This window comes from Melanerpes formicivorus, unplaced genomic scaffold (genome assembly GCF_026170545.1).
Source record: "Melanerpes formicivorus ecotype bairdi unplaced genomic scaffold, bMelFor1.0.p_v2 SCAF_8, whole genome shotgun sequence".
In the NCBI taxonomy this organism is placed as follows: domain Eukaryota; kingdom Metazoa; phylum Chordata; class Aves; order Piciformes; family Picidae; genus Melanerpes; species Melanerpes formicivorus.
Genome location: NW_027142360.1, coordinates 1990715 through 2016281, shown reverse-complemented (window position 1 = coordinate 2016281; position 25567 = coordinate 1990715). Strand labels below are relative to the sequence as shown.

General features: G+C 46.9%; 1 protein-coding gene across 3 annotated transcripts in view; it reads right to left on the bottom strand.

Moving 5' to 3' along the window:
- ADIPOR2 (adiponectin receptor 2) overlaps window positions 1–20581 on the bottom strand; it is a 68876-nt gene extending 48295 nt beyond the window's left edge. The window contains exon 1 of one of the 3 annotated variants that reach the window (XM_068141822.1): window positions 20474–20581. The gene's annotated coding sequence lies outside the window, so the exon portion shown is untranslated. Of the gene's footprint in view, window positions 1–11298; window positions 11467–20076; window positions 20099–20473 lie in introns of those variants that run through there. The other 2 variants (XM_068141824.1, XM_068141823.1) reach the window with 2 other exon arrangements.
- Window positions 20582–25567: the final 4986 nt, after the last annotated feature.

Genomic DNA, 25567 nt, shown 5'->3' with positions numbered 1-25567 from the left:
CCACTTCTCATGGCTGCACCCCTCAGAGGCACTCTAATGTTTGTCACAATCCATTCCAGGTGGCAGTCTGGAAAAAAAGTTATCCCAGGGGAAGAAAGAGATGTAATTGTTAATGAACCAGCAAACTGCACTGGCTCAATGCACTGCCCAAGAAGTGGCATGGACAACACTAACTTATGTATTTTATATGCAGTCTTCTCCTAATCTGTTAAGGACTGACAGTTATATGACAATTAAAGGGTTGGTCCAACATATGACAGCCATTATTATGACCTGTTGGCCAGCTACAGCCCACACCTGTCACAGCAAACCACAAACCTCACCAAGATTACTGATTGTAACACGGCAGTCAGGATCTCAGAAGCTCAGTTGCAAAAAGCTGACCAGGCTCTTCCCAGTTCTTGCTGATGATCCTGGATAAGCTTCATTCATGAAGTTATCTTACTCTGGTTTATTTTGTGGTTCACAGGTTTGGTGTACAACGTGTGCATTTTGTGTATTTGTAAAAAATAAGAACAAAGAAACCGTGCTCCCTTCCTTAGGCTCAGCAATGGCATTTCTTTGGTTGGAAATCACAGAACTGTCAGGGTTGGAAGGGACCCCAAGGATCAGCCAGTTCCAACCCCCCTGCCATGGCCAGGGACACCTCACACTACAGCAGGTTGCCCAGAGCCACATCCAGCCTGGCCTCCCTGGGCAACCTCCAGGGATGAGACTTCCATCACCTCCCTGGGCAACCTGTGCCAGTGTCCCACCATCCTCATGGGGAACAACAACTTCCTGACATCCAATATGAATCTCCCTTCTTCTAGCTGGAGTCCACTCTCCCTAGTCCTATCACTACCTGACAGAGTAAGTCCCTCCCCAGCTTTCTTCTAGCCCCTTTGAGATACTGGAAGGCCACAGTTAGGTCTCCCTGGAGCCTTCACTTCTCCAGACTGAACAACCCCAACTCTCTCAGCCTGTCCTCACAGGAGAGGTGCTCCACATGGCACATATTCTCCTCCTGAAAAACCACCTTGTTTTGCCGCAAGTTAGACAACTCCAAACTTTGTTACTGCTGTGAAGCAAAAGTGTTACAAGAACACTGGAGGAATAACCAACATCCATGCTCAGAGCATCCAATCAGCCCAAGAGCAAAGAACTGCTACAGCATCTTTTTCACATTCTTTCTTAACTACCAGAACTCAAAAACCACCGACCTGCTGTAACCAGACTGCATCTAACTTATGTCAACTCAGATTGAGTCAAATAGCTGAAGTTCTAGAAAAGACCAGGTAAAGCTGCTCATTAACTAGTATCTTAACTTCCTTAATGCAACAGCTAGAGAACAATGGTTTTTATAAAGCCAATCAGTGTTGAGGATGAAGCAGTAAGCTGGAGTGAACTTTGCTTCCTCAAACACTTAGTACCATGGTAATACTGCGTGAAGTTGCCTCCAATTCTGATGCAACACCAAGCACAGTGACACCAAAACACATCACTGATGGAACTCAAAAGTACAAATGTTAATCTTTGACTTTCCACTGTCCTGGAACTACGGAGAGATCTACCAAGTCTAGTTGCAGTACTTTGAGGTTACTACTTCAAGTCTAAGCAGCAAAATTACCAGCCATATACATGCAAACCCTTTAAGATGGCATGCAGCTTAAACTCAAGAAATCTACAAGACCTAGACAAAGACACTCACACAAAAAGTCATCTTGCTGTTGTTTGGTTTACCATCTTGGCACAACACTTGTTTTGCTGGTCCGTGTGTTCCCTGCAGAGGTTTTAGCTAGCATAGCTGAGGCCTGCAAACTAAATCAGCACAGCTGTGTTAGTGGAAAATGAACTCTGAAACAGTGTAAGACCCTAAATGTGCTCCAAGTTTATTTTCCAGTAACCAGGAAGCATCTTGGGAATACACACATTAGATGTTTTGCATGATTTAGTATCACTTACTGATGCATTCAGATAACCATGCAGGCAGGGGGTGAGTGGGTGGTGGTGTGGGATTCATTTCTCCTCCAACTCCAAACACACTCCCCAGTCACAGTGGAATTGGTTAAATGATAGAAATAATAATGCACTTTACTTCTATATGCTTTCACTGAAATATATCCTGTCCCTTCTTTGAAGTATGTGGTTGTAATCCCCTCTTTGATAACAGAGCTACACTGCTTGTTTAGTACAACAAGGACTGGCTGCAACGTTGGATGAATGACATCAGCATCATTAAAGGAACATAAAGTTCAAATTGTTATGTCAAACTATTTACAGCAGATGACTCACAAACAAAAAGATAGAGACAACAGGAGATTAAGTACAAAAATTCCTCAAGGGAGATAGACATAGTTATAAAAATACCTCACTGGAAAGCAGAACTAAAAACTCTAATTTCATGTAAGGAAAAGTTTGAGTCCGACACTCAGGTTACCTTCATCACAGAATGCAGCATTTACAGTCGTTATAAAAACAAGCACAAGGCTTCTGTGGAGCACTTGCACAAGGTAATGAGGGCTGTATCTCACAGTGAAGCACTACTGCTTACCCTCAGGCCTACAAGGCAGAAGAAAACAGAAAGAAAATGCCTTCATGGTTCTCTACTTGTTCATGCTCAGAAGGCCAAGTCCTATGAGGGTCTGTAACATCCTTCCTGGATTTGCAAGTGCTAGGCAGTGATTTGCAGACATCAAACCATGGGGAAATCATAAACCATGCAGCCCTCAAATACAGCACTGCCAAGGCTAGTAGCAACTCTGTCACTAAGCTGCAAGGCCTCAAGACTGAGGCTTGTCAGGTTTGCTCCATCTTAACTTTTCCTGACCCATCTTTCGCTCAGTCTAGCTACAACACCACCTTCCCTAATGGATTTGATATCGATAGCTAATTTATTTTATTACCCAGGTTTGCCCTATCTTAACCTTTCCTGACCCATCTTTTGCTCAGTTTAGCTGCAACAGTAGCTTCCCTAATGGATTTGATATCTACAGTTAATTTACTTTACTTTTCTTTACCGTGGTGTGATACTACCTCCAGTTATCCTCCATAGAAAGGGCTATTTACAACACCAGCCTAGTATGACAACGGAACCCCACAGAAGCTGGGGCAGGATGTGGTACAGAGAAGTACAGGCATGGGAAAAGATACAGGACACAGGCTTGCCTCAAGAGACCCCATGGCTATAAATAACTCACTAATGGTCACTTAAAATCTATGTAAGATGTGGAGATGGATAAATTTGGCTTTACCCACACATACATACATGAAGTATATACATAGTGAATTCAGACATAAACAGGAGCTGCAGAGCAACGAAGAAAGAACAAAGTGGAAAAGAATGTTAATGAACATACAAAGCACCCTAAAGGGATTCTAGGAGGAGGAAGAAGACCTAGACAACATCATATTTGTCCCCAAAAACTGAGATTTAACACATTCAAGTGCCAGGTTCTGCACATCAGCCACAACCCCATGCAGTGCTACAGGCTGGGGTCAGAGTGGCTGAGAGCAGCCAGGCAGTGAGGGACCTGGGGGTGCTGGTTGATGGTAGGCTGAACATGAGCCTGCAGTGTGCCCAGGCAGCCAGGAGGGCCAATGGCATCCTGGCCTGCATCAGGAACAGTGTGGCCAGCAGGAACAGGGAGGTCATTCTGCCCCTGTACTCAGCACTAGTTAGGCCACACCTCGAGTCCTGTGTCCAGTTCTGGGCCCCTCAGTTTAGGAAGGAGGTTGACTTGCTGGAACCAGTCCAGAGAAGGGCAACAAAGTTGGTGAGGGACTTGGAACACAGCCCTGTGAGGAGAGGCTGAGGGAGCTGGGGTTGTTTAGCCTGGAGAAAAGGAGACTCAGGGGTGACCTTCTTGCTCTCTACAACTACCTGAAGGGAGGTTGTAGCCAGGCAGAGGTTGGTGTCTTCTCCCAGGCAGCCAGCACCAGAACAAGAGGACACAGTCTCAGGCTGCGCCAGGGGAAGTTTAGGCTGGAGGTTAGGAGGAAGTTTTACACAGAGAGAGTGATTGCCCATTGGAATGGGCTGCCTGGGGAGGTGGTGGAGTCCCCATCCCTGGAGGTGTTCAGGAGGAGACTTGATGGGGTGATGGTGCCATGGTTTAGTTGGTTGGGTGGTGTTGGATGATAGGTTGGACTCGATGATCTTGAAGGTCTCTTCCAACCTGGTTTATTCTATTCTATTCTAACCCCCAAGGCTGACAACCCAACATTATCCTCTCCAGAAGTCCAAAGTTGCTGATTTAAAGACCCAGAGCAGCAACAGAAGCCTGAAAGTAACTGCAGAAAGGGCCAAACCCCAAAAGTCCACACATTACAATGTTAGCTGCCTGTGGTGACATTTTCCCACATATAATACTCTTCTTGATTTTAAGTATTAAACCTAGACTAATGACTCTTGAGTCTGACTGCTCAGCTTTCCATTATACTAACAAAAAATTCTTGGTTTGACTTCCACACACAACTTTTATAGACACAAAGGGGTAGTTCCTCTTTGCCATAAACAAGAATGTAACACAAAGGAGGGAATCCTCCCTTTTGCAACCCTGAAGATCAGAGCTAGTCTTTAAAGTGTTAGAGGGAAATTGCAATATAACACCAGAGCCCTGGGCAAACCAACCAAACAGGCCACCTCAACTTGCAAGGCATTCTTTCCCCAGGGGTGCTGGGGCAGCCTGGTCAAGGTCGGTTTGCATCAAAGGGCCTTTCATAGGTCTAATACACACTCCTACAGCACCTAACACAAAAGTCAGTGAGCTGAGCAGTCAGTGTCTGCACTTTCTGACTGCAGAAAGAAGTCCTAGGCATCATGGAAGGCTCTTGGTTTCTTTAAGAAATACTAAGAACAGGAAGGAAACATGTTCAAGTTGATAAGCATTCACACTCTCAAGAGTAGGAAGGGTAGGAATTTGGGTTGATTTCCTGGACAAGGGCCTAGACAGTAGGCACAGGAGGAGGAAAAGAACTGGGTCAGCAAACTACTGAATTTGGCCTAGTTCTCAAATACTCACTGGAGGTACTCTTATTCTAGCCTAAACTGCATCTGTAAGGGGTCTTAATACATGGAGAACTATTCAGGCAAACTATTCTGGAACAAAAAGGTCTTCTGCTGAGAGAACATCTACTGTCAGTGGGGGGATCTCATTCTAACAGAATTTTGCTCTCTTTCTGTAAGAGAAAAGAAGAGTATAAAGCTAGCTAGGATAAATTTGATGCAAGGAATAACTACCCTGTCTGTGGCCAAGAAGCAACACGGCTCTTCAGATCCACCTGATGTACACAGCCAGCCACCATCCATACTGAGTAAAAGCAGGCCAAGCTTCTCAGTTGAGACTGAGAGCTGCAGGAAGGAATCAACCACTAATCTGTATGCCAAAGATGTACTTGGAAACCTAGTCCATAACTCTGTACAGGGGGTCAGATGTAAACAGAGCATAAACACCACCTCATTCACTTCTAAAACCCTGACCTTCCTCAGCACTTCTCTCTGCCTGGCTCCCTCCTCCTTTTCTTTTTCTCTGTATTTACTGTGCACTGGAGGTACTTTGGTCTATCTAAGGCACTTGAAAGTGATGTCCACCTTTCAGTCCCATCGGCACAGTCATTGCTGAAGTAAAAATCTCAGAATCCCAGCATGGTGGGAATTGGAAGGGACTGCTGGAGATCATCTAGTCAGGTACTAGATGGGTACTGCTTTGTAGGAGGCAGCTAGCAGGGCACTTCTGGGAAACTTGCAGGGGAGCACCAGTGGTTTTAGAGTATTTCCAAAGCTGCATGTTCTCCTCTCAGGCCAGTTTCATACAAGTCTGGATGTGGTTTAATGGCCATGGTGGTGTTAAGGTGGACAGCTGGACTCGATGACCATAGAGGTCTTTTCCAACCAAAACAATTCTATGATTCTATGAAAATCCCCAGGTACACCACTATGAAAACCATGAAGGGCTCTTCCAGAGCTGGCAGCACTGACAGCATAGTTAGATGCATCCTTTCAGGAAAAATCAAAACTAGATACTGACAGATTTGAAAGTTCTAAGAGAAGTCAACAATCATTGTTGTCAAATAAGTATGTTAGAAGAGACCAGAAGCAAAACATTGGAGGATAACTGACCTGCCCAGACAACCAGGCAAACCCTGACCTAGGCAAGCAAGCAATTGTAGCCAAGGAAAAAAGGACACGAAGCAACACAAGCCTTGCACTTATGAAATACAAAAGCTATTTTAAACCACATTCCAAAGCCTTACATCACATTTTGCATGTTTACTAAATTGAGAAAGGATTTGCTTTGCAATAGCAAGGAAGGGTTTATTTAAAACCAGAGCTGACCACTCCAAATTGCAGTAAGATTTCACCACAGTGTAAAGGTTTTCCAACAGCAGCATCAACTAGAACAACAAGTAAAAGTTAAAGTACCAAGCACTGCCTGTCACCCAAAGTAAGGTCAGAGACTTAGCAGATGGTGACCTCAAAAAACCCAAACTGTCCTTCATGTGGCAAACAGGTAAACCTTGGAAGTCATTGCTGCAGGATGAGCATTCACAGGGAAACTGGGAAAGCATAAATCCATCCAAAAGCGTTAAGCACATGAAACCCTGTCTAGCTCCAAGAGCCCCTAAATACCAATGCATGTCTATCATCCATTGCTCACATATTCATGCTTAGAAGCTATTTTCTTCCTCAGGGGATGGGCATCTGTTACAGTTTGAAGGGGGAGCTTTAGCCTAGTTCCTGACTGCAATGACTGAATATAAATTACCGTTGGATGTAAAAGAAAACTAATGCTAGGGTCTATAGAATTCATTGGCTTGCTGAGGGGATATAGAGCAGAGGAATAAACAGCTCTCTCTTTTCTTCTTCTGTCACTTCTTGTGGTAGTTTTAGGCTATGCCTTTAAAATTTTTTCACAGATCTTGAGCAGAAAAGTAGTAAAATGTAAATAAATCACCTCAGGGTGTAAAAAGGAAAAGAAAGGTAGTTGTAACCAATCCCACTGCAAACAGATCAACCACAAGTTGGTTGTACCAAACCAAATCTCACTTCTTTGCTCCACAGAAAGACTAACGTGCTTCTGCTTGACCTTGGCTACATTGTTTTGGTTAAGTCTAACAGCAACTTTCTCTGCTCCATTCTCCCTTTTTGTACAGGGGGGTCTGGGTGGGCAGAAAAGGAGAAGCTAGTAGCTTCCCCTGGTCTTTGACCAGGGAAGTCCTTGTGCTGTTTATCAATTACAAGTACCTGTAAATATTGTAACTCCTGGATATTCTGTGCACGCTCATTGCATTCCATTGTAGACTGTAGTTTTGCTTGTAAATACAGCTCCATTTGCTTCCACCTGAGCTGGTCTGGCACAGTTAATGTTGGGGGGGGAAATTCCAACCCACCACACTTCTGCTTGCAGCTTTCTCTTGCCAGGGTATCTCAGTTTTGAGTACTGTGTGAGGTAACAGGAAGCAGGGAGGGAGTGGGGGAAGAAGTGAATGGTTCCTCTGGATCCATCCAGGGGGGTTCTGAGGAGCTCCTGTGTTGCTTATAAATTGTATGTATATAATATTGTACATCTGTTGTGTATTTTGTACATATTCATTGCATTTCATATTTCTAGATTGTAGTTTGCTTGTCAATAGAGCTTCATTTGCTTCCATCCCAAACTGAGCTGGACTGAGCAATTGAATTTTGGGGGCAGTTTTCTCCAAATTAGTTTGGGGCCAATTTCAACCCACCCCAGCATCCTTGCTGAAAATCAAGGAGCCTAATGAATAAAACTAAAATAGGGAAGAAATGAAATGATTGAGATACAAAATAAACTGAAAAACCCACAGAAGAAAGGATGGGGGTCGAAATAAAATTTCCCAAGGACACCAGGCAAAGCACCCAAAGGCATTCAGGAAGCCAGTAAGCACGACCCTCAGATGCTCTGGCCAGTGAGGAAGAGGACAAGAGAACAGAAATACTCCAGAGCTGCCAGAATCTCATGTGCCAAGTTTCTTCCTTCTGCCCTGAATGGCCAGCTCCAGCCAGCCCAGCAGGTGGTCCTGCAGCTTGGCCAGACTTCAGACGCAATGGGTAAAAATAGAAAGGTTAAGGACATTGCACAATCAAAGCCTCAGTAAGAGCTTCTGCAGCCTGGCACATTTGGCAAACACACATAAGGATTTCATTTGGCAGCAGGACACACCAAGTGAGCTGCACCATGAACACATCCTTAGCACAACTCTCACACTACTCATCAACTGATTCCCAGGGAAACAGACTCTGCTGAGCTCAAACCAGTTCAAAGCTTCTTGGTCTCTCCACTTCAGGTAAAAGTCTTCTCATTTTGGGCATGGGTGGGACACAAGAACAAGAAAACTGAGCAAGCAGAGCACAAAAATGTAAAGATGTTTCTGTAGCATGGCTTGGAAGCAGACTGCATAGATATCATGCAGCCTACTCAGGTTATACACAAGAGGGTGGTCAGAGAGTCTCAAAGGAAAGGAGCTTAAGCAGCAGCTCCACAATGTAGGTGAGATCCTGAGTTGGAGGATTTCTAGTTTGACTTCAGTCTGGTTTATGTTATAGCTATTCTGGAATTCCAAGTTCCAGTGGAATGACTCAGCTTCTGCTGGAGACTCAAGGCAATCAGGATACTCAGTGTGCCCCAGTTTGGCTTCTTACATACAGATTAGATACAATCTGTTAACTCCTGACTGCATTTGCCTCGTTCCATGAATAACGCTTACAGAGTCACACAGCAATTTCATGTCATTGATTTCCATTGCCAAATTCAGAAGAGCAAATGTGAAAGTTCAAGGAAAAACTTGTTAAAAAGACAATAAAAAAAGCCCCAAATGAAACAAGCAAAAAAACCAAGACCAAACAAAGCAAGCAAAACAGCAACAGAACAAACCAACCACACATACACAAGAAGCCCACCGAAATCATTCCAAAGGAAAAGAACAACCCTGAGAAATGTCTCATGCACTGCTACACTTTCCCTGCTGAACTGGAAAAGAAAGATGAGTTCAAGGCCTGTTTCTGACTGGTTTATACTCTCATGTCTAGCACTCAGCTCAACTATCAACTCCAGTGTGATAGCCAACCTTATCACGTTACGTGCCACGCATTTCTTGTAAGCTTTGTTCCTGAGAAAGCACAGAAACATTCAGGTTGGAAAAGCCCCTCAGGATCACCAAGTCCAACCCAGGACCCTACCCTACAAGGGTCACCTCTAAACCATAGCCCCAAGCACCACATCCAAACCACCTTGAAACACATCCAGGCTTGGGGACTCTACCATCTCCCTGGGCAGCACATTCCAAGGCCTGACCACTCTTGCCTTGCTGGGAACAATGTCCAGTCTAAACCTACCTAGTTACAGTTTGAGGCTTGTTCTATCCCTATTTACCTGTGAGAAGAGACCAGCACCAACCTCTCTACAATGTTCTTTCAGGTAGTTGTAGGCAGCAATGAGGTCTCTCCTCAGCCTCTTTTTCCAGACTAACCATCCCCACCTCCTTCAGTTGCTCTTCATAAGATTTATTCTCCAGGCACTTCACCAGTTCCTTGCCCCCCTCTGCACAGGCTCCAGCACCTCCACATTGAGGTGTATTAAGGTGCCCAAAACCTGACACAATACTCAAGGTGTGGCCTCACCAGAGCTGAGTAGAATGAAACAAACAGATCTTTTCTCTTCCTTGTGCAGTAACACACAGCCCCTATTTTCACCACTAAAATACATTTCCCAAAGACATCCAAGTATTCCTCAACCCCTAACTTGTTACTGCTCTGACAAATAGCTGTGCTACCTATGAAGAAGCATAGATCAGTTTATTTCACCTCAAACTTGTCACTGGTTCTTCATGAGAAGGTTACAGTCCAAGATTACTACAAGAAGGATCTGAAAACAATAGGAAGGATGTTTCTCCAAGGTATCTTAAAACTTGGTAGTAAGTTTATGCAGATGGGAACAAAATAATCCCTAGAGTATGGGCGCTGTGCAGCAGCTATTAAACATACAGTGCATGACTAAATGCACAGATTCCACTTAAATTAGAATCTTTTCACTTTTGTAGGCTCACTCACCAAGAGAACAACTTTGACTTAAAGAAAACTCCACACAGTTACAGCTAAATTGCATGAAGATGAACCAGCACAAAAGCAAGGAAAGCAGGGAGCTTTTTCATCATCTCAGGTACATCGTTTGCCACAAAACGCACAGCGTTAATGCCAGATAGTGTATTTCAGTCAAACTCTCTGCCAAACAAATTTCTGCCTCAGTACTTGTTAGAACTGATTTACTACTGTCAAACCCATTAATCCACATGTTGAGCAGCCTCAGGTCACTTAAACTTAGTCAGAAAGGCCTTTCCTCAAGCCATATACAATGCTGCTTTTGGTCCACACGGGAGTTTGGAATCAGAAAGCTTGAAAGAGATCCTCTAGGACATAAACATTACAGCCTGAAAACAGCAAGGGACACAGAAGATTTTCCCTGCAAGTCTTTCTCATTTTCCCTGCTTCACTTCATGGCACATTGTTATAGAGCCAAAAAACTTCACAAAATGAAGGCTGAGTTTATCTTAGCATCTCGTGTCGCTAGAGCTGAAGTACACAGCCCTCACGCCAGCTTCCAGCTGACATTCCTTGCACTCCAGCAGAGGAGGGACAGCAAGTAGTACACAAGGCAGAAAAGCTGGCTCAGAGCTTAACAGGTATTGCATTATGTACAGTAACTGCTGGAAATATTTCTATACGAAGTCTTACACCCAGTAGTTTGAAGTCTTCCAGTTGGAAGTCTTCCTTATTCAGTATTTTCCACTGGTTTTCACCAACAGACCACTTGCCTCCTAACATAATTCTCCAGACATCTCAGATGATCCAAGATGTCCAGCACAATCAAATCAAAAGTTCCAAGACAAACACAACTGGATAATCACCAAAGGCAAGCAGCCTCAGCACACACACACATCCTGTTTGCTTGCTTGGTGAGTGGATCACCAGCAGCTGTTACCTGTCACATCCCCAATGAAAGCAGCAGTAACGCACACATTCTACACCTTTCCTTTTTATGTCTGCCTAGTAATTACTCTTAAGTGCCAGTAATTCTCAATTACTCCATCATTAGTGTGACTAAATGTCATCCAACTGTAGTAATTATGTAACCATGCTTTGGTCAACCCCAAACACCATCATCCTTACCTATGACTTTGAATGTTGTAACATAATATCCTTAGGAACTGTTCACTTATTACAAAGACAATACTTTAATTGTCACCCAGCCCAGGAGTCCCTTCAGCCTGAAATGAGAAAGTGTTCAACTATTCTGTTACCTCAGAACAGGTTCTTCAAGGAGGAGGCATTGAGTTTCAAGGGAGTTTTAACATCCACATAGGATAAGGCCTCTCAACAGGAAGTAAGACTCCAAGTGTTACTACACAAACTACTGGCCACATCATAGTTACTGCTAAAAGAACAGGAATGTGGAATTGTATCTTCTCGAGGATGACTCTGGACTGCACAACACATTCACGTGAGTGCTGCAGGCAGATAAGCCCTGGGGCGCTTACGTAATTATGAACTACTGAAACAGAGCCAAGACATGAGTTTCCAGAGGAAAATAGTCATGGGGCCTGTGATCATGCTTTGTTTTTCACAATGACTTTACTGTCCTGTGGAACAAGAGGGTATTTGAAGCGGTTAACTGCTAAAGCACCAGCTGGAAGGGGCTCACACAGAACACCGATGAACCATTGGTGGCCCTTCCAAAGCTCCTTCTTGCACCACTTTCCCAGTAGCATTTCAAGACTCCACAGCTGGAAACCCAAAGCACACCCAGGTCACCCACAGCCATGCAGAGCTGCACTGTTACATCAACCCTGACCTTACCAAGGGTATTTGAGACTTTTTGCTATCATCCCCCTCCCCCTACACTGACCCATATGCTGGAGTCCTTCCAAAGCAGTTGGCATAGTTGGCATTTCCAACTGCATCGCAGGCTAGTTAGGTATCTTGGACAGAAACATTTGTGCAAGTGCTATAAATCTCCCAGAGTCTCTCTCACTCTCCAACAAAAAAATCAGCTTAACTGGAAATTCTGAGTTTGTCTTCAAAATACCCTACCTTTGACCTCTAGCCTACAGGATCAGAATTAGAAGAGTTTCACCCATACAATAGTTAAACCCAATATAAACCATCTCCACTTTAAGCAACACTACCTACTGAATCAGAGCTTAATTTTGACAACTCCAAGTTTTCATCATTTCCCACTGATCTTCCTTCTCTACAGATAATTGACTCAAGAATACCAGAACTCCTATGAAAAACCCTAATACAAAGGAAAGGGGGCTCTAGCAGATGAGGCTTTGTGCTTCTGGAGGACAACCTCAAAAGAGAATTAAAAAAAAAGGAACAAAACCCATCCACACAAACAAACCCCACCCACAAACAAACCAGCCCCACTGCCAAAACCTATTCCTTTATATCTTTCCTAGGAGTGGAGTGAGTAATTCATAATTGACAGACTGAAGGAGTTGGGGCTGTTCAGTCTGGAGAAGAGAAGGCTCCCAGGTGACCTCAGTGTGGCCTTCCAGTATCTGAAGGGGGCTACAGGAAGGCTGGGGAGGGACTGCTCAGGATCTCAGGTAGTGATAGGACTAGGAGGAATGGAATGAAGCTGAAGGTGGGGAGATTCAGGCTGGAGGGGAGGAGGAAGTTCTTCCCCATGAGAGTGGTGAAGCCCTGGCATGGGTTGTGCAGGGAGGTGGTTGGGGCCCTGTCCCTGGAGGTGTTTAAGCCCAGGCTGGCTGAGGCTCTGGGCAGCCTGATCTAGTGTGGGGTGTCCCTGCCCATGGCAGGGGGGGTGGAACTAGATGATCCTTGTGGTCCCTTCCAACCCTGACTGATACTATGATACTATAATTGTTAAGTGGTCAGAGAAACTTTGTGTTGTCCTTCTACACCAAAAACCCTATCTGAAAATTGCCCTTTAAGAAACACCTTACTAATCCCATCTAAGCTACCTAGCAACTTCCTTCCCTACATCAGGGAAGCTCACATAAAGGCAAGGTGTTTTAGACTACATCCATTATTGAACTATTTCTGTAATGCTGCAGAATTCAAGGAGTTGCCAATTATTCAAAAGGCAGAGCAGGAGGCAAAAGAGCAGTTGGGCTTTAGCATGGGCATTAAGACCATCAGGACACAAACCTTTTTCCAGCAACTTCCTCTGAGCTCGGACTATGGAAAGGTCAGAAAAGCACTAAGCAAAGCTCTTGTTGACTTTGCTATGCTTTTCTCAACTCTCATGACACCCATTTCAGAAAATAATCCATTTTGTTCCCCACTGGAGTTACAGCAGGCAGCAAGCCAATAGCTGGCACTTTGTCACAAAGCTACTTTAATAAGAATTATGAATAGACTCTTCCTCTTATTTTTACAGTCATGTTCCATTAAAACAAGAAAACCTTTGCCTAAAAGATTAATATTGAGAATAGCAGAAGGTTGCTGTGGCTGGCCTGGCAGTGCTAATGTGCTCTTAGAGGGAATACACTCACACTAACAGAATTTGCAAAGTGCACAGTCCCTCATAGGCAAATTGGCTGCAGCATCCCATGAAGTCAGAAAGTACCAGATTCCACCAACAACTACTTGTCTCCACAGCACTAGTATACAAGCCCACAAATTCCACCAGCCACGGAGACCAAGACAAGAAAAAGTTCATCCTTCAGTTTACACCAAATGGCAATGGAATGGCAACCACCAAACCTCAGGAGCAGCCCAAAAGGAAACATTAGGAAGAAGTTTTTCACCATGAGGGTGGTGAGAGACTGGCACAGGTTGCCCAGGGAGGTGGTGGAAGCCTCATCCCTGGAGGTTTTGGAGGCCAGGCTGGATGTGGCTCTGGGCAACCTGCTGTAGTGCTAGGTGTGAGTGTGAAGGGTTGGAACTGGATGATCCTTGAGGTCTCTTCCAACCCTGACAATTCTGTGATTCTTCACAACACAAGAACACCTAAAGCTCAGCTAAGAGAAGCTGAAATGCATGTTCACTGGCTCTTCAGCTGAAATCCTACTGGCTATCCCTTTCCATGTTCCAAATGCAAAAATCCCTTTCCCTGCATGCAAAAGCTTGCCAATACTGTCAGGACTGAGAGCACAGCCAGCTTCAGCTAAACTTATCTTGGCACTGCATGGCTTTTTAAAACAACTTCCACTGCAGACTGGGAGACACAGACATTAAGTATTTCTAGTATAAGCAGGAGTTAAAGATTAGCTAAAGGAATTTTACCACTAGCTAAAGGAATTTTAGCATTCAGATTTAATCTAAGAAGCCAGAGGTGGTATTTGCTCTTGGAAGGCAGCTTGGCCTGCCTCAATTCAGTTATTCCCTTTCCACCCTAAGTTATGCATTTTACAAAAGCCTAGAAACAGCATACAGACATCTGCTGGCCTGAAGTCCTTATCATGGTAACTGATCCCCAAACCCATCACCCATCAAGCAGTTTGTACAAGGAATTAAAAGAGCACAAATAAGCCTGCAAAATGACACAAAGAAAACATCTCACATAGCATACATCCTTCCCTCCAGGTCAGGCTGTTAATTCAAATATCAATAAACATTCTACTTACTAAAACACACTTAAAACAACATTCTGAGGAAATCATACTAGTGAAGCAATAAACATACCCATCAGTAAGGAGCTAAGAAAGGAATCTCACCAGAATGCTCTCAGAAAAGCCCAATAAAGGCTCCTACCAACAAAACAGCCCTTACCTAAAAGCTGCAGAACAGCTTAACACACTCGGTGATCTCCCAACAAAATATATGGCACATAAATTGTCATCCCCTGGGGAGGCTGCATCTGGAGTACTGTGTCCAGTTCTGGGTCCCTCGGTTCAAGAAGGACCTCAGGGAACTGCTTGAAAGAGTCCAGCACAGAGCCACAAAGATAATGAAGGCAGTGGAACATCCTCCTCATGAGGAGAGCCTGAGGGAGCTGAGGGCTCTACAGCTTGGAGAATCTGAGGGGTGACCTCATTCATGTCGATGAAGATGTGCAGGGTGAGTGCCAAGAAGATGGAGCCAGGCTCTGCTGGGGGATGCCCAATGCCAGCACAAGAGGCAGTGGTGGAAGCTGAGGCAGAGGAGGTTCCATGGCAACAGGAGGAAGAATTTTTTCCCTGTGAGGGTGACAGAACCCTGGAACAGGCTGCCCAGGGGGGCTGTGGAGTCTCTCTCTCTGAAGATACTGAAAAGCTGCCTGGATTTGTTTGTGTGACCTCCTCTAGGTGATCCTGCCCTGGCAGGGGGTTGGACTGGATGAGCTTTCAAGGTCCCTTCCAGCCCCTAACATTCTGTGATCCTCTTGACCTAGGCTGAGCAGCAAAGCCAACCTTGGCTTCAAACAAGATCCAGCAGCCTCTGCAATCCTTTCAGCAGATGGAACCAAACAGGCTGGGGAAAAGAGCACTTAATTTGATCAAGAAGAGAAGGAGGAAAACTGGCTGTACAAATATGAAACATGATGTGATTATGGCAGCCACACCTCACCTTTGAATACATGCAGATGATCATAGCTCCACAGAGAAAAACAATTCCCACTGGCTAAAGCAGCTAAACCTTTACATGACCTACACACATGCAGACAGTAGTGTAACATTATGATGCCTACATCTAGTCTAAGCTGGCTTTCAGCATGAAGAAACATGAATGCTAACCATCTTGAGATAAAATAATGGCAGAAAGATTAGAATAAAGAAAAAAAGGAAGTACTCCTTCCTCAGCAGAAGTTTGCAGTGTAGTCAGACCTACCAACAGACCACTGCAATACCCAGCCTAAGTATTCAGATGCCTTTCAAACCATTCTGCAAGGAAACTGTCTACTCCTGCTTACTGCTGCCTAAAGGTACCTTAGAGCCAATGATTATAGCTCTGCCTGCCTGTTCCAACAGTTTCTTCCTGTAAATAGTGCCTGACTATTTTCTGTTCTCACAAGGGCATAATTAGTCCTGTTCACAGAGAGCTACAGCAGCTGGCACATCCCAGCAAACTCCATTGCGTTTTCACAGCTCCCCAAATCCATCTAAAGTGTGCTGCAGATTCTTCTACATGGATGTGGCACATCCTCTGAACCATTTACCTACCCACACATTTGAAGGCACCTTTCTGCAAGCAATTTAACTACAAACCAGCCCTTGAGAACTCTGCAATATTTGCTGAGCTGTACAGTTCACAGAAGGCCAAAGAATCCTGCAAGGCCAGAAAAAGACTTCCACCTCCTCCAGTAACAGAGCAACAGAGATCTGTAACCCTAGAATACGAGGGTAATCATGGCTACATGCAACAACAAATACAACTGCCATCTAATTTTGTTTTGTACCCACCATCCCTAGACCACATTTTACCTGTTCAAGAGACCACTAAGCTACAAACAAACAAGAATCTAGAACTCCAAAATCTAGACTGTAAGTTTCTTCCTATCCTGTTTGAGTTACTCTGTAACTCAAACAGATGTCACTTAAAAACAAAACCAAAATGCAAGACCCCAAGAAACAGCAAAGGATGGAGCTATTTCCATGAAGTTCTGAAAATTCCAATGAAGCTGTAACTGAAAACCAGGTTACATCAGAGGGCAACTTGGGATTAAACACACAGCATTTCCCCTTCAAAATTCTGAGCAACACCTCCTCACCTCAAGTTCTTTGCTGTTTCTCAATTCTGGCAGCAGCAGCATAAGCTGGGGCACCTCCCTCCCTGAGAGATGTTGTCTGCTCATAACCACACCACCTGCCACGCTGCACTATAGTCTCCTCTCTATAAAAAGATTGCTTCTGTGTCCTGAAAGGAAAGCTTGAGGTCCAGCTTCAAGCTGGACCAAGATTTTATGTCAAATTATCGAGGTAAACTACCCATAAAAGTTCTGTAATCACTGGGCAAGTTCAAACTCCAGCTTAGTTTTACAGTCACCTGAGTCTCTGACTCTGCCACATGGAAGGCAAAGCAGCTGTCCTTTCCAAAGCACTGCAATAGGAACCACGTGGAAACAGCTCATCTCCTGCAGATTGGTTCACACAGTGACCTGCAGCACCCTATTTAAAAAACCAAATGTTCTGGTAGTAAGAGCAGATTTGACTAAACAAGCAGAAGTTCAAAATGTTTAGAGAAGTCCGTTTCCTGAAGCATCACAGAATGTTAGGAGCTGGAAGGGACCTCAAAAGCTCATCCAGTCCAACGCCCCTGCCAGAGCAGGAGCAGCTAGAGCAGGTCACACAGGAACACATCCAGGTGGGTTTGGAATATCTCCAGAGAGGGAGATTCTGCAAGAAGCTCAGCTAGTACCTCGTCTGTCTCCGTTTTCTTAACTGTTTTAAAAGCAATCTCTTTCCTGAACTTGTCTTTACAGACATAAGGGCAGCGGTCAGCATGTGAAGCGCAAGCAGCTGCAACACAGCAGCCTGCAGAAAGGATAAGGCATTCCACACAAACGTTAGGAGAGCGCGATGCAGTTTAACAGCCTTCCCCTTAAACACTGTCCCAAATACTTCTTCATAATCACTGCTATTATCTTGTGCCATGTCTTTTCAAATCGACCAACACTGCCTGCCAGAAGATTCACTGAATGACTCAGACGCAGACACTCTCAAATCAAAGCTACTCCAACTGCTATTTCCCCTCCAGAGCTGCTTCTGTTTCAGCCGTTGCATTGTGGACGGCATAATAATCCAACAGCCTCCTTATCAAGATTTTCCTCATGCACGGACAGCCTCTCCACTGCCAAAAGCAAGCCTGCTTGCTTTGCACACTGTCTTGGACAATGTGGTCACACAACCAGAAATCTGTAAACTTGCTAAAGTCTCAGTGCCCAACATGAAGGACCTTTTGTATGTGAATGCTGGACACGGCCACTGAACCATGGAACTGAAGCCATAGAATAGCAGAGATCCAAATGCTAAAGTCTCTGGCACTACCTGCCCTGCCCACTGCCATTTATTTTCCACCATGGGAAATCAACAGAAACACTTGCCTAGAGCAAGCACAGGCTTTTCAAACTCCAGCCCTTTTATGCTGTACCCAGAAGCCGGGTTTCAAGCCTGAATCTCACTCACATTGCTAAAGCTCCTTCAGCAAACCAGTAGTAATGCCACCAGTTCAACAGCACTGATACAACTGCATCAGTGCAAAGTTTGGGGTGGGGGCAACAGGGAGCCCTTGGTGTCTGGCTTTCTTGAAGACCTGATACAGTTTAAGCTCCTGTGCTCATCACATTTTACACTTGAGAACCTGCATATAATAGGCACAAATCTGTTGAAGGAATTTTCACCATGGAAGGTTTGGCTGAAGTATGCCAAAAATACACTCTTGTCTTGCATGCCAGATTGGAAGAGGACAGAATTAACCAGGTTGGAAAACACCTTTGAGATCATCAAGTCCAACCTATCACCCCACACCACCTAATCAACTAAACCATGGCACCAAGTGCCCCAGCCTAAACACCTCCAGTGATGGTGAATTATTCTTTCATACCAAATTTATACTCAGAAAGCACCCTTTGGAAAATCTGGAGTGAGTTGGAGTGCAGTTTTTAACTCCTTCTTTACTTACTTTGATTTGGTACCATATCAATAACTCTTCTTCACTGTTTTCACCATGAAGCTGCCAACAACCTTATCCCTGGACTTTTAAACCCACACTTAGCTGTCAGCTCAGACAAGAGAGTTATTTCCACATTTTTTTTCCAACTAATCCTGCCCTTCCAACACAACAGTGAACTTCTTTCAAGTTGCCTCCTAACACACTCTCACAGTCTTCATACTGGGTTGTCACAGTACAGGTGAAGTTGACACGTAAGAAGTTATGCCTGGGTATGTGCCACAACACAAAATCTTCATAACCAGCACTGGGTAGCAACCCTACAGGAAAAGGCAAAGCAAACCCAAAACAAGATCACTTCTTTTCTTGTATAAACAGTATTAGCTCAGAGCAGAAGATAACAAGCTGCATCGTGTTGCACCCATAAACCCCCGACACAACAGGAACACATACTCCTGTCACACCAACTACCACCCAATCTGAAGTACTCTCACCAGAGTGAGAGCAGCTTGCTCCAGGACTCAGGATTTTTACAGCAGTACTAAGGGAGAGAGGTCTGTGCAGTACACAGCTCAACGCTGACTTCCAGAACAGCTCTGTAAAGAGCAGAGACAGAATGGAACCAAGAACTTAATACTGCCTGACAGTTGCTGCAGCAAGGGAGCGAAAACAGGAGTCTGAATTACACATTAAGGCCTCAAATCTTAAAAATGAGGCTGTGCCCAGAGGGCCTGGCCATCATTATAAAACCTGGCCCGTTTTCAAAAAACACACACCACGGTTTTAAATGCACAGACAATTCAACTGCCTGAAGAACTCTGATGCTGCAGGAAGAACAAAGGGTACCTTTAAACGAGGAGCAGCAGCCAAGAGCTCTTCTGCTACGTGACAGGTGCTAGGGCAGATCACACACACAGAGTGACAAAGCTGCTGTGCCAAAGGAGTTGCAACTTAATATTAGTGGTCGTCTCAAACGAGTGCCTGCAACACCCACCTCCCAAAGCCAGCAACCCAACTGAATTCGAAGCTCAGACAGACACATAAAGAAACCAACACTGCTTGAGAAGCTCAGTAAGAACAACAGCTGTCATATCTTCTTTGTCTTCCAGTCGATTACCATATGTTTCAACATCTTTGTTGCTCTTCCTAAACAATTAAGAGATAAACATCTGATTCGAGCAGAAAAAGGAAAAACAAAGGGGGGGGGGGGAGGTAAGGGGTGTTTAAAAAGAAACTTTTGCAGAAGTTTATGTAACTGTCACTTGGGAACGTACAAATCGTGGTTGTACTGGCACCAAATATTTACACGACCTACTGTTGGAAACTCTTGTGTTTACAGATACGCCGAGTGCTCTGCAGGTGAGGCAAGTTTCCCTCCTTGTGCAAGCGCAGAGGTTATTTTCAACGCCTCCCTAAGATTTCAGGAGCAGAAGCAGCAGCAGATTTCCATGTCCTAACAAGCAACAAGTGTACAGAAGGCTACAAACGAGACCCACTTACGGCGCTCTTGACCCACTTACAGTGCTCCACTGGCCTAAAGCCTCCTCAAGCCGAGATGAAGTGCTCCTTGCTGTCCTTAGGCAAACACCCCGACCGCAAGCCCGGCTCGCTTCTGCCCCCGGTCAGCGGTCGGCTCCCCCAGGGCCCACTCCCTCCGCGCCGGCAAAACCCGACCTCGGCCGAGGGCAGCGCCTACCGCCGGCCTCCTCCCGGCCACCCGGCCACTTACTCCTGCCAAGGGCAGCCGCGGCCCCAACCTCCGCCCCGCCGCCGACCCCGGGAAGGGGCAGGAGAGAAGGGGACGTCCCCCCTGTAGCGGGGGTTCCCCCTCGCCGCCCCGCCGAGTTCCGGCGCCGCGGTCAGGCCGCGCAGCCCCCCCGGTAAGGCGCAAGGCGCGCAGGTCCTGCGGGCACTCACCTGGCAACGGCCGGCACCCACCCCGGCGCCCGCGAGGTGCTGCCCGCCGCCCCGCGCCGCCCCCCTCCTGCGGCAACTGCTGCCGCCGCCGCCTCCCCGGCCTTGTCACCTCCTCCCTGCCCTACAGTGTCATCATCGCACGAGGCCGCCGCCACCAATGCGCGACACGCCACCGCGCCTGCGCACGGCGCACCGGAAGGAAGCGCAGGAGCCTGCCCGGCGGCACCTATGGCAATGTAGCCAGGAAGGGGCGGCCGCCGCGCAGGCGCACAGAACAGCCGCCTGCCCCGGGCCGCTCAGGGAAGGGGTGCGGGCCCCTCCACGCGCCCGCCGGCGGGAGTCGCCTCTGATTGGCTAAGGAAAGCGAGTGATGGTAGCGCGGGCTTTTGTTCTCCGCGAGCCGGAGCGCCCCCTGGGGAAGGGGGTTCGGCCAGCGGCCGGGCCTCGTACTGCAGCTCCCTACTCCTACCCCAGCCCTCCCGTACTCCCCCTCGCCTGCGGGGCAGCGGAGGTGCTGGGGCTTCCCCTGTGACACCATTTCCCCTGGGCCCTGAGCAGGCAGGAGTGCTTCACTCTTCCCCGCAGAAAGCGGTGCCAATGCAAACCCCCGGGCACGCTGCCCTTCCTGCAGTGGTGACAAGGGGGCCCGAGAGGAGCCGCCCGTGGTGAAACGCATCGGGGAGGGGAGGTGTGAAGCGTGCCTTGCAGAGGGGAGAAGAGGCCCCACTGGGTTGGGGTTTAATGCTGTGAAATGACCTGTGTGCTCTGCACAGGTGGAGAGGCCACAGCAGCTGCAGCAGCAGAAGCCAGTGTTACCAGGCCTGACACCCCCAGAGGCAGCTGGGAAACTTTGCTCCTGGCAGAGCCCATGTCTGGTGTAGAGGCATGGAGGGGCAACACTGAGAACAACATGACGTTCCTTTGTTAAGTAATGGGAAGTGTAGGCAAAGCAAGAGGATCTGGAGGTGCTGGAAGGTGTCCAGAGAAGGGCCACGAGGATGAGCAGAGGGCTGGAGCTGCTCTGCTGTGAGGACAGACTGAAGGAGTTGGGGCTGTTCAGTCTGGAGAAGAGAAGGCTCTGAGGAGACCTAATTGTGGCCTTCCAGGATCTGAAGGGGGCTACAAGACAGCTGGGGAGGGACTTTTGAGGGTGTCAGGGAGTGATAGGACTGGGGGGGATGGAACAAAAGTAGAAGTGGGTGGATTGAGATTGGATGTTGGGAAGAAGTTGTTCCCCAAGAGGGTGGTGAGAGCCTGGCACAGGTTGCCCAGGGAGGTGGTGGAAGCCTCCTGCCTGGAGGTGTTTGCAGCCAGGCTGGATGTGGCTGTGAGCAACCTGCTGTAGTGTGAGGTGTCCCTGCCCATGGCAGGGGGGTTGGAACTGGCTGATCCTTGAGGTCCCTTCCAACCCTGACAATTCTAAGAGTTTATGATTCTAGGTGACATGGAGATCTCAGCTTCTGAGATTTCAGAATTGTGTCCTTGGAGAAAATGGGGGAGACCCTCTGTTTGCATGTTGTATAGTGAAGACACTAAGGAAGCACTGTTCTGTTAGGGGACAAGCTTAACAATTGCAAGGAGAACAACTGGCTGATCTGGGAGGATTTGTGTGGCTCTACACACTTCTGTGTTGAGCTGAGGCACATTCCAATCAATACACTTGTACACCCGTGCAGAGATTTTAGCTCAGTCTGATGATGGTGATTGAGATGGAAACAAAATTATCCCTTTTGGATTTGAAAAGTTTTGATCCCTAATACTCACATGGATCAGTGCAGAGTCCTGCACCTGGGCAGGAAGGATAAACTGCAGCAGTACTGCTTGGGAGAGCAGCCCTGTGGAGAAGGATCTGGGAGTCTTGGTGGACAAGTTCTGCTTGGAACAGCAACGTGCCCTGGGGGCCAAGAAGGCCAATGTGGTCCTGGGATTCATTCAGAAGAGTGTGTCCAGCAGACCCAGGGAGGTTCTCCTCCCCCTCTATTCTGCCCTGCTGAGACCTCACCTGGAATATTGCATTCATCTCTGGCCTCCCCAGTTCAGGAGGGACAGGCAGCTGCTGGAGAGAGTCCAAGGGAGGGCTACAAGGATGCTGAAGGGACTGCAGCACTGCCTGGGGAGGAAAGGCTGAAAGCTCTGTGGCTGTTCAGTCTGGAGAGAAGGCTGAGAGGGAATCTGATCAATGTCTATCAATAGTTGTGGGCTGGGGGTCAGGAAGGAAGGGACAGGGACAGCCTCTGCTCAGTTGCACCCTATGGTAGGACAGGGAGCAATGGATATAAACTTCAGCACAGGAGGTTCCGCCTCAACATGAGGAAGAACTTCTTCACTGTGAGGGTCCCAGAGCCCTGGAGCAGGCTGCCCAGAGAGGTTGTGGAGTCTCCTTCTCTGGAGCCTTTCCATCGCTGTCTGGATGTGTTCCTGTGTGACCTGTGCTGGATCCTATGGTCCTGCTCTGGCAGGGGGGTTGGACTCAATGATCTTTGGAAGTCCCTTCCAACCCCTGACATCCTGTGAGCTGTGATCCTACTCCCTCCCATTTTTATCATTAAACTGGCCAGCAGCTGTTGGTTCTAGAATAGATTGAAGCAAGCCTCAAGGAAGGAATCCCTTGAAGATCCAAAATACTGTATTATGGTCCATGTTATTGCACTTGAATGCAGTGCACCTATCAGAGGTCCCTTCCAACCCCTAACATCCTGTGATGCTGTGATGCTGTGAACATTCTATACATACTGCTCATTCCTCACAACTGTTTATAAATCTATGATTGCTGCATTATCTCCTTTAAAATATGTCCCACCTCCCACTGTCATTAAAGTCTTTGTTCTTTCTGAGGGGACAAGGCAGTTACTGAGGTTCAGGGTTGCACCATTACATCTATTCACCGTTTCCTCAATCAAACTGTAGTTTGAGAGCCGTTGGGCAGCAGCAGGGAAAGCAGCAGCTGCAGTGCCTGCTCCAGCTCCACCCTGTGCCTGTCTGCTGAAGTATTTCCTGCCCTGTCTTTCAGTAGTTCAGCTGTAAAATGGCGCTAATGACTTTAAAATATTTTGAGTTCCCTTGCCTAAAACCCTGTTAAAAGTGCCTGTGAGTTTCATCTGCCACTTCCTGCCACCGCAGCTTAACATGTACTCAGCCAATTAAGAGGGAAATTGAGATAGGAATACGGTTTCGTTATATCCTAAATAAAAGGCAGGGGGGTGGTTTATTCAGGTCTGAGAGCCTGGAAATGAAAAAAAGGGGAGCTGTGCTCTGCTCTGTGGGACAAACCTTTCACTCAGAAAGAAAGATTTGATTTCTTTTTATTGTTGTTGTTAAATTCTCAGTTATGCACTGCCTGGCCATTTGTAGATCATTCCTAGAGGTTGTAGCATGAATATAAAACCACAGAATCACAGAACATTAGAGGTTGGAAGGGACCTCCAGAAATCATCCAGTCCAAGCCCCCTGCCAAAGCAGGATCACCCAGGGCAGTCCACACAGGAATGCATCCAGGTGGGGTTGGAAAGGCTCCAGAGAAGGAGACTCCACAACCTCTCTGGGCAGCCTGCTCCAGGGCTCTGGCACCCTCACACCAAAGAAGTTTCTCCTCATGTTGAGCTGAAACCTTCTGCGTTCAAGTTTGTATCCATTGGTCCTTGGCTTATTGCTGTGCACCACCCAAAAGAGCTTGGCCCCCTCCACTTGACACCCACCCCTCAGCTATTGATAGGCATTGATCAGATCCCCTCTCAGCCTTCTCTTCTCCAGACTAAACAGCCTCAGGTCTCTCTGTTGGACTCTCTCCAGCAGGTCTCTGTCTCTTGAACTGGGGAGCCCAGAACTGGACACAGGATTGCAGGTGTGGTGTCAGCAGGGCAGAGTAGAGGGGGAGAAGAACCTCCCTAGCCCTGCTGGCCACACTTCCCTTGCTGAACCCCAGAATCCCTTTGTCTCTCTTGGCCACAAGGGCACATTGCTGTCCCATGCAGAACTTGCTGATGCCTTAATTCTCTCTCTGAATGGTTTTGTCCTAAATACATAACTCTGTGCTTTGTGAACTTTGGAAGTTCATTGTTTAATTCCATAGGTGTTCCCAAGCAAGAGAGAATGAATTTGTCTGTGGTAAATGGAACTGAGACTGGCCAAACTCATCACAGCAAATTGCAGAGGGCCACCACCCTGCAAACGTGGTCTGGATGTTTTCTCAGCCTGAGAAAGATCCTGGACAAGCACGTGTGTGGCTTCTGGGGACTGTGAACAAGGCAGGGCTACAATTAGCTCTGCCACAGTGGCTGTGACAGTCATTAAGTGACACTGGGTCTACACCACATAGTTTTTCCCCTGAAAAGCAGGATGCCAATGTGTCCTTGCGTGCCAAAACCTCATCCTGCTTGTCCTGCATCGCCTCCACGCGCTTGCAGCCACGTGAAGGAGTGACACAACCACCTGGCACTCTAGGAAGAGCCAACAGACAAGTTATGATTCAGAATAACGCTGCACTGGGGTAAGGAGGGGCCTGCACCTTTGTTCTTTTGGTTTATTTTATTTCAGGATATGCCTTACAGCTGCAAGCCTTGGAACTGTTTCATAGAGTCACAGAATGGGCTGGGTTGGAAGGGACCTCCAAAGCTCATCCAGTCCAACCCCCTCTGCACTCAGCAGGGACATCCTCCACTAGATCAGGTTGCCCAGAGCCCTGTCCAGCCTCACCTTCAATATCTCCAGGGATGGGGCTTCATCACCTCCCTGGGCAACCTGTTCCAGTGTTCCACCACCCTCCTGGTGCAGAACTTGTTCCTAACATCCAATCTAAGTCTGCTGTTCTCTAGTTTGAAGCCATTGCCGCTGGTCCTGTCCCTGCAGGCCTTTGTCTCATTTCATCCTTCCTGTAGCTTCCTTCAGCTACTGTAAGGCTGATGTAGGTCTGCCCAGAGCCCCCTCTTCTCCTGAGTGAACACCCCCAGCTCCCTCAGCCTGTCCTTATAGCAGAGCTGCTCCAAACCCCTGATCATTTTTGTGGCCCTCCTCTGGACCTGCTCCATCAGGTCCTTGTCCTTACTGTGTTGAGAGCTCCATACCTGTACACAGTAGTGCAGGTGAGGTCTCAGCAGA